This window comes from Sabethes cyaneus, chromosome 3 (assembly GCF_943734655.1).
Source record: "Sabethes cyaneus chromosome 3, idSabCyanKW18_F2, whole genome shotgun sequence".
Taxonomy (NCBI): domain Eukaryota; kingdom Metazoa; phylum Arthropoda; class Insecta; order Diptera; family Culicidae; genus Sabethes; species Sabethes cyaneus.
This window is the reverse complement of record NC_071355.1, coordinates 248,944,879-248,957,356: the sequence shown is the minus strand read 5'-3', so window position 1 is coordinate 248,957,356 and position 12,478 is coordinate 248,944,879. Positions and strand designations below refer to the sequence as shown.

The 12,478-nt window shown below is 43.3% G+C and overlaps 1 protein-coding gene across 1 annotated transcript in view; it reads right to left on the bottom strand.

Annotated features, from left to right (window-relative positions):
• LOC128743855 (angiotensin-converting enzyme) overlaps nucleotides 1-12,478 on the bottom strand; it is a 257,876-nt gene that overhangs the window by 75,464 nt on the left and 169,934 nt on the right. The gene's annotated exons all lie outside the window — the stretch shown is intronic.

Genomic DNA, 12,478 nt, shown 5'->3' with positions numbered 1-12,478 from the left:
CAAGTGACGCCTGAGCTAGCTTTGTTTTGGTCGTGCATTGAGCCGCTATGCTGCCCGTTCTTCTTGCACTCGACACTCGACAGTGACTGAGTCGAGCCGAGTTGCTCGACGTGGCTTACAGAATAGGGCCCAAAAAGCTTGGTTCGATCCATGACCTTCCAGCATTGAACAAAAGATAGGAGTCACAACAACTTGTTAAGCGTAGCTACCTATTGCCCCCCCTTCCTTTCCACTTTTTCCCCTCCTTTCTCAAAAAAATTTCATTACATCCCCTATCGTCCTTCCATCAATTGAAAAACCATCTGTTCGATGTTACATAAGCTTCAAAATAACTGATCTATTTATACGTCAATCCAACATATAATTGTTATACGATATCGATTTTTGTAAAAAGGAGACACCACTATTTTTATCACTAACATAGAAAGAGCTTAGGGTCGGTCTAATTGCATACACGAATCAACCAGGAGATAGACCGATGAGAGATAACGATCCCTTGATCAGTAGCCATCCGATAGCGAACGAATAAACACAAGCTGTATGCGTTCAATTTTATAGCCTGAAATAAATGTAGTTTTTTCATAGAACAAATATATGAGAGTTCACTAAAAGTGCTGTAATAATTTTACTACGCCGAATTGCAAGGGAAGGATCTCGGAAAAGATTGGATATTGGACAGCTGGAAAGGATTGGATATTGGTCAACGATAAAGGAATGAAGGATTTCTAGTTCGAGACTGAAAGATAGACTAGAGGGGAGAGGCTGCTAGCTGTGTGATAGTTATCGATTGAGTACGGTCCTATATTTAGTGCGATCCAAAAAATCGTCTTGGTTAAGCCAATCGTAAATCTGGCTTCAGCCCGCGAACCGCCTCCCAACATATGGTGCCGTGACCAGGATTCGCGGTTGAAGCTGGTCTATTATTCTGAAGGCATTGTATCGTACAAAGGAGAAATTGGCTTTATTCCGTCATTTTGCTGGCACTTGCTTCGATTGATTGGATGTGAAATATTTCACCTATGAGCTACAATACGTTATATCAACCATATTGGTACTATAGTGTAATAGCAGCATCGGTCGTATTTCCTTAGCCTGCTAACTAATAATTGAATACAAGGCCTATATCAAATAGGCCACAGGTGAGTGGCCTTCCAAACCTTTACCTTCGCTTTTCGGTGCTACGTGGATCATTTTTGTCTTGCATGTTACTACATCTTGGAGCATTGGCGGCTTTCCTGGTTCGTAGCAATAAGCTACAGCGTATAAGTGGAAATCAAATCGGTGACGATCATCGGCGGTTGGGATCGAGGTACTCTTTATAGGACATATTAAGGCGGAAGCTGAAATTACCTGGAATATTCTGGGCTCAACCTCGCACAATTCACCGATATCAATGGGATTAATTGCCGTTTATATATATTCAATCAAGGCCTATTATTGACAGGCCTCAGGTGAGTGCCTGTCCAATATTTTCATTCGGAAGGTTGGGTGTTACGTGTTTCTTTTTTATTACCTTTCATACTTTGGATCAACTTTACGTCGTGGTTGGAGTGGTAATTCATTTGCGGTTTGAAGCCTAACATTTTACATCGACAGAAATTGCACTAGTATTGAGTGCACAGGCGTCTTTGGCGAATAACGAGAAAAATTAAATACAAGGCCTTTTTTCGGACAGGCCTCAGGTGAGTACCTGTCCAAGGCAAATTACCTCAGAGACGGTGCTTCCTGGTTCCTTTTGTTTTATCTTTTTCGGTTGGAGTGTCTCTCGTCATTGCTCAGCTGGTAGTGGTAGTGGATATGGCAGATAAAGTAATCAAAGAAAGGATTAAAAAGCGTGAGCGCATGTTTGTGTCACTGAAAAGGCACGCGCAATTTTTGGAATCATACAGTGTGGAAACGCATAGTGGACAAATATCAAGCAGGTTGGAAAAGTTGGACAAAAAATGGGAGGAATTCGAAACCGTACAAGAGGAGATTGCGGATCTAGATGAAAATGGAGATCACGAGGAAGAAAGTAACAGAGCTCACGAAAGATTCGAGAACCAGTATTTTGAAATTCGTGCGGCGTTGCTCGAGAAAACATTACCAACTCGCCCTGCAGAAAATCTAGACACTACGATGGGACGAAACAACAGCGGCATGGGATTGCATAGCGGAGTTCGTTTGCCCCAGATCACGTTACCGGATTTTGATGGGGATTATAGAAGCTGGCTGTCATTCAAATCTACTTATGAGTCTCTCATTCATGAATCGGTGGAACTAAGTGACGTCCAAAAATTTCACTATCTGAAGTCAGCGTTGAAAGGCGAAGCTGCAAAACTCATCGAATCGTTGACCATCACAAATGGTAATTATGCGATAGCATGGGAGACAATTACAAAACGATACTCCAATGAATACCTCTTAAAAAAGCGTCATGTACAAGCTCTGATAGAATATCCAAAAATTCAACACGAGTCGGCAATTGCAATTCATGGCTTGGTGGATGAATTCGAACAGCGCTTAAAAATACTAACACAACTGGGCGAAAAGACGGAGAGCTGGGGAGCATTGATTGTTCATTGGATGTGCTCAAAGCTCGATTCCCAGTCTTTAAAGCTATGGGAGGATCATGCGGCCTCGGTAGACGAGCCCACATTCGCCGTTTTGATTGCTTTTCTAGAAAAACGTACTAGAGTTTTGGATGCATTATCGTCGAGCACTGTGGAGGCAGAAAAATTTGATCAAAAAACTACAAACAGGCGTCCAAGATTAGCTGTAAATGCTGCTACAAGTAACGAACGACCAACTTATAAATGTCCATGTTGCGGGGATGACCATTACATGGCTCGATGTGCTAAATTCTTGAAATTAAACAATAAAGAGAGGTTGGATCTCATAAACGCTAAACGACTTTGCAGCAATTGTTTTCGCACGGGTCATTGGGTGCGAGATTGTAATTCGGCTTTCAACTGTAGAACGTGTGGTAAGAAGCATCATTCGCTGATTCATCCCGGTTTTCTAGTTAACGACAGTCAATCAACAAGGCAGCCGTCAAACGAAGCGAGGGAATGTAACGTAGCTACGGGCGGTGAAGACGAGGAAACAATTGTAGACGAGGAGCATCGAGTAGGATCGTATAGCGTCGGAACAAAGCATGGTCGCTCGTATGTTTTTCTATCCACGGTAGTCTTGGCAGTACGAGATCAGAATGGTGAAATGCATTTAGCTAGAGCGCTGCTGGATAACGGTTCACAGGCAAATATAATGAGCGAGAGGTTGAGTCAGATACTAAAGTTGAACCGAAGAGCGGTTAACATCCCCATCTGCGGAGTAGGGGAAATGGAGTCTAAAGCTCGACACTCAGTCAGCACTCTCGTTAGTTCCAGAGTAACGGATTTCTCAATAAATGTAGATTTTCTCATTCTTCAACGAGTGACGTCTGTTTTACCAGCAGCTAATGTTTCCGTATCAAATTGGAAAATTCCGGAGGGCATTCAACTGGCAGATCCAGATTTCAACATAAACAATCGGATCGACCTTTTAATTGGTGCGGAATATTTCTATCGGTTCCTTTACGAGCGACAGAGGAATCAAATTAGGTTGGGTCCTGGTCTTCCCATTCTGGTGGATACTGTTTTCGGCTGGGTGGTATCGGGAAAGGCCACAAAGGAGAAGGCTACTTCTATCAATTGCTGTCTGGCCACAGCATCGGAAAATTTGGAAGGTTTACTCGAACGTTTTTGGGAGATGGAGAGCTGTGATGATCGACCGGCTTGGTCGAAAGAGGAGCAAGATAGTGAAGCTCACTTCGCGAAAACTCACAGCAGATTGGACGATGGACGATACGTGGTACAGCTTCCGAAACAGCTAAATTTCGATAGGATGTTGGGCGAATCTAGAAATATGGCGCTAGATCGATTTATAAAAATGGAAAAACGATTGGATCGTGATTTAGACATGAAAAAACAATACCATTCCGTCATACAAGAATATTTGGACTTAGGCCACATGCGAAAATTGTCAGACGAAGAAGTGCAACTTGAGTCTGATCGATTGGCGAAGCAACAAGTATATTTCCTTCCGCACCATGCGGTGGTTAAGCAATCAAGCAGCACAACGAAAGTCCGTATTGTTTTTGACGGGTCAGCCCGGTCTAATAATGGATATTCTTTAAACGACACTTTACTCAAAGGGCCGATGATTCAAGATGAACTCTTGAGTCTTCTTATACGATTTCGTAAACATGAAGTAGCGCTAGTGGCAGACATCGAAAAGATGTATAGGCAGGTTCGCGTACATTCTCATGACACTTCACTTCAACGAATTTTTTGGCGGTTTTCTCCTAACGAGCCTATCGGCGTGTACGAGCTATTAACGGTTACGTTTGGATTAACACCTTCATCATTCTTAGCAATCAGGGTACTTCATCAGCTGGCGGTCGACGAAGGGCTTAAATATCCAAACGCGAAGGCAGTGCTGCTCAAGGATTTTTACGTGGATGATTACATTGGTGGGAGTTCTAATATCGATGGAGCGATTCAGTTGCGTACCGAACTAAACGAATTGATGTCCAAAGGTGGTTTTTCATTAAGAAAGTGGTGTTCAAATTGCCCAGCCGTATTAGCGGGGATACCTGAAGATCAGCTTGGAACAAATCTTTCTATTTCTTTTGAATTAAATCCTGGAGAAGAAATAAAAACTTTAGGAATTACTTGGGAACCGCGCTCAGACAAACTCCGTTTTGTCTTCGACGTCGACAATAATAACGTCAATTGGACTAAAAGGCACATACTCTCTAAAATAGCTAAGCTGTTTGACCCGTTGGGTTTGATATCGCCCATAGTTGTGTCAGCAAAAATCATCATGCAACAGCTTGCGTTGCTGCAAACAAATTGGGATACGGTGGTACCTCCGGAGTTGGAGAAAAAATGGACGACTTTCTATAGCCAACTACCCAAATTATCAGAAATACGCCTCAATCGGTTCGCATTCATTTCGGAATGGGTTGACGTTCAGATACATTGTTTTGCCGATGCTTCAGAACTAGCCTATGGCACTTGTTTGTATGTGAGATCAGAAGATCGGTTAGGAAACATTCACATTGAGCTTTTGTCCTCCAAATCTCGTGTCGCGCCTTTGAAAAGGGTAACTCTTCCGCGCTTAGAACTATCAGCAGCCAAGGAGGCGGCAATTCTGTACTCGAAAGTATCGCCAGCGTTAGCTCTGAACAAGGTTACCTCATATTTTTGGTCGGATTCTACAATTGTACTTCACTGGTTGAACTCACCTCCTAACACGTGGAAAACCTATGTAGCAAACCGCGTTTCAAGTATTCAAACATTGACCCATGGACACCAATGGCGCCATATTGCGGGGAAAGAAAATCCGGCTGATCTAGTGTCGAGAGGAATGTCCATTGACGATTTCTTACAGAGTCAACTTTGGAAAAGAGGTCCATCATGGTTGCAAGAGACTGAAGAAAATTGGCCTTCTGAGACGTATTCGTGTAGCTGTTCGGAAGAGATTTTAGAAACTAGACAGCTTGTACACGCTGTCAAGATCTCACCCGGCACTAATGAATGGTTCATGTTACGATCAGTTTTGGAACCACTTCTTCGGATAACAGCATACTGTATACGCTTCTGTCAGAATTGCCGCAACCCGAATGAACGCAATCGGTCTCCTTTTCTTACTGTGGACGAAATAGCAACTGCTAAACTAACATTACTAAAGCTGGTGCAAATGGAATGCTTTGAAAATGATCTGAAACAACTACGCAAAGGTCACGCTGTGAACCCAAATTCTACTCTTAAATTGTTAAGCCCCTTTTTAGATAAAGATAACGTCATTAGGGTTGGCGGTCGCCTCTGCCACTCAAGTCAAAATTATGTTACTAAGCACCCCGCTGTGCTACCCAATAATCATCCATTCACAAAACTCCTCATAGATTATTTTCATCGACAAACAATTCATGGAGGTCGTCAACTAACGTTGTCGACGATGAGACAAGAGTTTTGGCCTATACACGGTAAGCAAGCGGTCAACTCAGTCTTGCGAAAATGTTATCGCTGCTTCCGCTTTAATCCAACACCCATTCAACAACCAACTAGTCAGCTCCCAAAAACGCGTATTCGTCCAAGCGGAGCCTTTCTCATTACAGGAGTTGATTATTGTGGGCCGTTTTATTTGAAACCTCCGCATCGACGTGCTGCTGCTCCCAAAGCATATATAGCGGTGTTCGTCTGCTTTACGACGAAGGCAATGCATTTGGAAATTGTAAGTGATTTATCAACTACTGGATTCCTCTCTGCCTTTCGACGCTTTATTGGATATCATGGCATACCGCGCGAAGTTCACTCGGATAATGCAAAAAATTTTGCGGGTGCTAAGCACGAATTGAACGCTTTATATTGCATCCTAAACAATGAGTCAAGCTATAACCGTATAGGAACAGAACTTGCCCAACACGGAATTTCCTGGCATTTTATTCCTCCTAGAGCGCCAAATTTCGGAGGCTTGTGGGAGGCAGCCGTTCGCTCTGTTAAAACGTGCCTCAAGAAAGAAATCGGTGACCGCCGCCTGTCTTACGAGGATTTCTCGACACTACTCGTCCAAATTACAGCGGCTCTCAATTCTCGGCCGTTAATGCCATTATCAGATGATCCCAACGATCTGAAGGTATTGACGCCGGCTCATTTTTTGATTGGGACTCCCATGCAAGCTTTACCTGAACGTGATGTGCGCAATGTTCCCACCAACCGCCTCACCCACTACCAGCAACGACAGCAATTGTTCCAGCACTATTGGCAACGTTGGAGCAACGAATATCTCACCGAATTGCAAGCAACCAGCAAGAAGCGACAGACAACAGCAGTTCAACAGGGAAACATCGTGGTACTACGTGAAGACAACCTACCGCCGTTACGTTGGCCTATGGCGAGAATTATCGACGTGCATCCTGGAGCTGATGGAGTGGTTCGCGTCGTAACCGTGAAAACGACCAACGGAATCTACAAACGTCCAGTCAACCGAATTTGTCCCTTGCCATCCAGTTGCCATAGTGGTATTTAAGGTTTTTTTTGTTTTATTTTGTTAATATTCGTGAAAGATTTGTTCTATAAGATAAGGATTGAAGCAAGTTCAAGGGGGCCGGCAATGTTCGATGTTACATAAGCTTCAAAATAACTGATCTATTTATACGTCAATCCAACATATAATTGTTATACGATATCGATTTTTGTAAAAAGGAGACACCACTATTTTTATCACTAACATAGAAAGAGCTTAGGGTCGGTCTAATTGCATACACGAATCAACCAGGAGATAGACCGATGAGAGATAACGATCCCTTGATCAGTAGCCATCCGATAGCGAACGAATAAACACAAGCTGTATGCGTTCAATTTTATAGCCTGAAATAAATGTAGTTTTTTCATAGAACAAATATATGAGAGTTCACTAAAAGTGCTGTAATAATTTTACTACGCCGAATTGCAAGGGAAGGATCTCGGAAAAGATTGGATATTGGACAGCTGGAAAGGATTGGATATTGGTCAACGATAAAGGAATGAAGGATTTCTAGTTCGAGACTGAAAGATAGACTAGAGGGGAGAGGCTGCTAGCTGTGTGATAGTTATCGATTGAGTACGGTCCTATATTTAGTGCGATCCAAAAAATCGTCTTGGTTAAGCCAATCGTAAATCTGGCTTCAGCCCGCGAACCGCCTCCCAACACCATCATTTCAAAAAATATTAATATTAATGCCTGACCGCATTTCAAGGTCATAGACTAAAACACGAGTTTGGTCAAACTCCTCAGAATTTAAGTTCATACTCTCTAAGGGCACTCGGAGAAATTTTCATCAAATATTAGCTAAGTCCAGCCTATTTACAGGTAAACTCATTTACAGACGTGGTTAGACAGAACATATCAGCTTGCTTCTTATTTTTATTTTCGTTATGACCGACATCTCTGATAATAAATCAAGGCCACCAATTACTAAGCGCCTAAGTCTAAACTATAAACAAACAGACTGGGCAGATAGACAGACTGGATAGGCCACATTTCAGCGTTACTGGACACTATCCCTACTTTGCAGATCGGTTTCTGTTTAAACAAACATTTTACAAGGTATTTGCCAAAAGTTTGGTGAAACAGGAGGCGGTTCACATGGTAACGCTGGAATATGTCATAGACTGCCTAGACAGACAGGCAGACTGACTAAATAGATAGACAGACTGCACAGATAGACAAACAGGACAGACAGAGCCAGACTGGGCAGACTGACAGATAGACCGGATAGACAGACTGAACAGACAGACTGAACAGACAGAGTGGACAGACAGACAGACTGGACAAACTGACATACAGATAGACTGAATAGACAGACAGACCAAAAATACACAAACTGGACAGACTGACAGATAGACCAGATAGACAGGCGGGACAGACAAATAGACTGACAAATGATAAACAGGACAGGCCGATAGACAGACTGGACCTGTTTGTCTGTCTAGTCTGTCTGTCGATCCAGTCTGTTCCGTCTGTTAATCCCTTCTGTGTAGTCTGTCTGTCCCATCTGTATATCTGTCTGTCCAGTCTGTCTGTTTGCTTAGTCTGTCTGTCGGTCCAATCTGTCTTTCGGTCTGTCTGTCTATCCCAGTGTGTCTAACCAGTCTGTCTGTCTGTCTGTCCAGTTTGTCTATCTATCTGTCTGTTTGGTCTGTCTGTCCGGTCTGTCAGTGAGTCTGTCCAGTCTGTCTCTCTCTTTGTCCAGTCTATCTGGAAATTAAATAAAAAGAAAACTTATCCAATTTAATTCTATACTATGCATATTTTATTCTTGACAGATACGTATTTTCTTTTTATTTTCCGTCACCGTTACAATTTTGATAAAACGTTTCATTGATGTTTTTCGGTGAAATAAACCGAAAACCATCAATGAAACATATTATCAGATACGTATTTCGCCTTCGACTTGCAGGCTTCCTCAGTGTCTGTTTTCGAACTCACGACCAGCGGTCGACCACCGCTCTGATGATGGGTAGCATCATACCCGAAACCGGTTAGCGGATAAGGTATTTATGTTTTTGTAAGAACCATAAGTGTTGTGTCTCGTATTCGCGTTACTAGTTTGATGTTACGGAGAAAGTAAGTATGCAGAAACTTTCAAAGTTTGCCGATAAATACATGATTTGGCTAAGAAATACATCATGTAGCAAACGGAGTGCACCGTTCGTGACTACCGGGACTATAAATGGGCAAATCTATCTCAAGGAATGTTTACAGAAGCATCTGTCATCTCTGTCGAATCAACACGAGGGCCCTACGAGCTTCTGGCTGGATCTATCTTCATGTGCCAGTGGTACGAAGCCAACGCAACGGGGTCACTTTCGTACCCAAGGACATGAACCCTCCCAACGCACCGGAACTAAGGCCCATCAAAAAAATACTAGGCTATTATCAAGCAGACATTACGGAAGTATCCCAAGGAGGTCAAGCTTGAGGAAGACATGAAGAAAAAGTGGTTTTCCGTGCAGATGAAGCTGCAGCTAGGTTGTACAAAACTTTTTGAGTGGAGTTAAGCGTAAGGTGCGTAAGATGAAGTTGAATGAAACAAATATGCCAAAAGCTTACTAATGGGTTATATTTTGTTGTCTGAAAGTTTGAAAAGGATCGGTCAATTAGGTAATGTTCTACAGCGTTCCGTGGTGCAATTTGATGTGGGACACCCTTTAATTTGGTTCTGGACTGCTGTTCTTCAATTCCCTCGAACCCCAGCTGAACGTGCATCGTACTCGCCAGCGCACGTCCATCGGGTGTGGGGTCTGCCCCGAAATCTAAGGTATTTTCATAGTTCTCTGTTGAAAAGTTTTAGTTTAAGCTGCTCTTTCGTTGGGCATTCGAGTCACGTGTCCAGCTCACCGCAACCTGCCACATTGACTATCTTCACTTTTTCAGCATATTTGTATACTTGATACAGCTTGGGGTGCATGCGTTTGCACCACATTCCATTTTCGATTTTGCCACCTCGCAGTGTTTTACTCTCAAAACCCCCAGGCAGTCGTCGATTAGCTTCCTTTAGCGTCTATGATTCATCTCCGTTAAAGGCCACCGGGAGGATTCGTGTTCTGTAGAGTGCCAAAAAACCAGCTTGATACTCGCCGACGAACAAAAGTCTACAGAACAGGATACGGGAGAGTACGTTCTAGGCAAATTTGAGCAATATATTGCTTCAATAGTTTTCACTCTCGAGTCGATTTAAAAACAAATCCGTTTTTAAAAATAGAGCAAATGAGGCCATCGAATCACTCCTCGGGCATTTGTTCTTCCTTCCAAATCCTGATAATGATCCTGGGAATTCTTTGTACAGCCGATCGCTCTCCGCTTTTAAAAGTTCAACTGAGATACAGTCCTTTTCAGCAGCCTTACCGTTTTTCAGCTTACTAATTGCATTCTTAATCTCCTCCTGTGTTGGTGGCTTCACAGCTTGGCCATCGCTGACAATTTTTATCCTGTTCCTGCTGATCTCTGAATTTATCTCTCCATTCAATAACTAAGGTCTGGAAGTGCTCCCTCCACCTGGCTGCTACCGCCGTTTTGGTAATAAGCAGATTGCCAGCAAGGTCACTGAACATCTCTGCACAGGTCTACTTTCTCTGCGAATTTCGACCGGGGTCATTGCTTTTGCTTTTCCAACACCAGGAAACCGACTGCATGTTCTGCCTTTTTACCGCCACTGTAGTAGATGTGCTACTTGAAAGAAGTGTCTACAATAGGATCTACTCTATTTCTCCGGAATTTTCCCATCGAAATTCCTGAACAGCACCGGTCTCCACTCCGAGTCAATCTAGCTCTCGAGAAAACAAATCAGCGCGTGCCGTGTCATGGAAAGTTCGGAGTTGTCCTACACCGTTTGATCCGTTCCGTATTTTCAATTTCGTTGTTCGTGATAAATGAAAGTTATGGCACAGAACAGAATTGGAAGTCCGAACGATTCGGCGATCAAAACTGGTAACAGAGACTTTTTTGTTTTTCTTTTTCTTTGGGAAGGTTTTCGCATAGAAGCGAATATAAGCAGAACGCTCGCTGCCAATCGCATAGCAGATTTCACATGCTTTCGTGTGCATTCGTATGCGTTCGTGTGTTTTCGTGGGAAAAAGTGACCCGCTACCGCCAGGTTCGCTAGTATCTGTAGAAAGTAGCATGTACGTGTTTGGATTTCTACTTCCACTTCTGTTCTGTGGTTATTGTCTCCCTTACCGGGGTCACTCGCTCCGAGACAGACGCTGTTTAAGCCGCCCGCACGAAGAGAACAGACGCTCAATTTCGCACCTCCTAGCTTAGCTGCTGCAGTATGTATAAGAACGGTATTTGTTCCTAGTAGGAACATACTACATTCCATTTGTTCCTGTTGCCCGATGTACTAAAGTAAGTTTCCAAGTTCCTAGTAACGTACCACAAATGTTCAGGTGACGATAAAAGCAACATTGAGCAACAACGACCAACATGTCGTATTTCACATGTAGCCTGATATATGTTCCAATTAGCATGAAGAAAATAAACAAACAACGTATTAGCTCTCGAAAAAATAAAATAATGCCCTATTTTTCATTGCACAACCCCTACAAATGCCCCTACTTCATTAAATTTTGGATGCAGGTTCGCAGTGATAGTTTTTGACTGATTCGTACTGATAATTTGGTGAACGTAGCCAGCTGTTAGCTAAAACCTGTTAAGAAAACCTCTATCGCTATCAACAGATACGTAACAATAAAAAAAGATAGGGAAATCAATTCGACCATAATCAACATAATGGTGAATGGAAGCTTTAACTAATAACCCAACAGCTCTCCAACAATAGCGAATCAATATACGAACGCAGAACCGGATCAAGGTCACATTAAACAGCCTTTGAGTGGCGACGCGACGGTAGCAATTACAAACAAACGGCGTAGCGTTGCGCTCGTGCAAAGAAACATGTGTCGTCGTCGAAGCATACAATAATAAGCACCATTAACAACACGCCAAACTGCATAATAGGATTACAATTTATCCGATCGTAGCAAACCAGTGGTACAATCAAAACAAACAAACAAAGCTGCGACTTCGCAGCGTCGCTTCACCACTTCGTGCGGGTGTTTTTCTTTTTCTCATAACACCCACCCCTGTAGCAGCAGCAGGGAGCGGAAAATCTTTACCGATTCATATCACAGTTTTTGCCTTCTCTTGGCCGACCGAACAAGGTGCGTGCCCATCGAGAGATGTGGTGAATTTCGAACCATGTCTGCGGGTCTCTACTGTGTCCCCTCCCAAAAGAGGTCCGCTTCGCGAGAGCTGAACGCGCGAGCGGCTCAACAGGCAGCGCTGCAATGAATGCGGTCCGGTCCTGTCGGTTCCGTACTCTCTCGTGCGCACGCAGCACGCTTTGCTAGCTGCAGAATGCCGGTTGGGGTTGGTTAGGACCAACTCTTAACGTCTTAAGAGACTTCCAGGG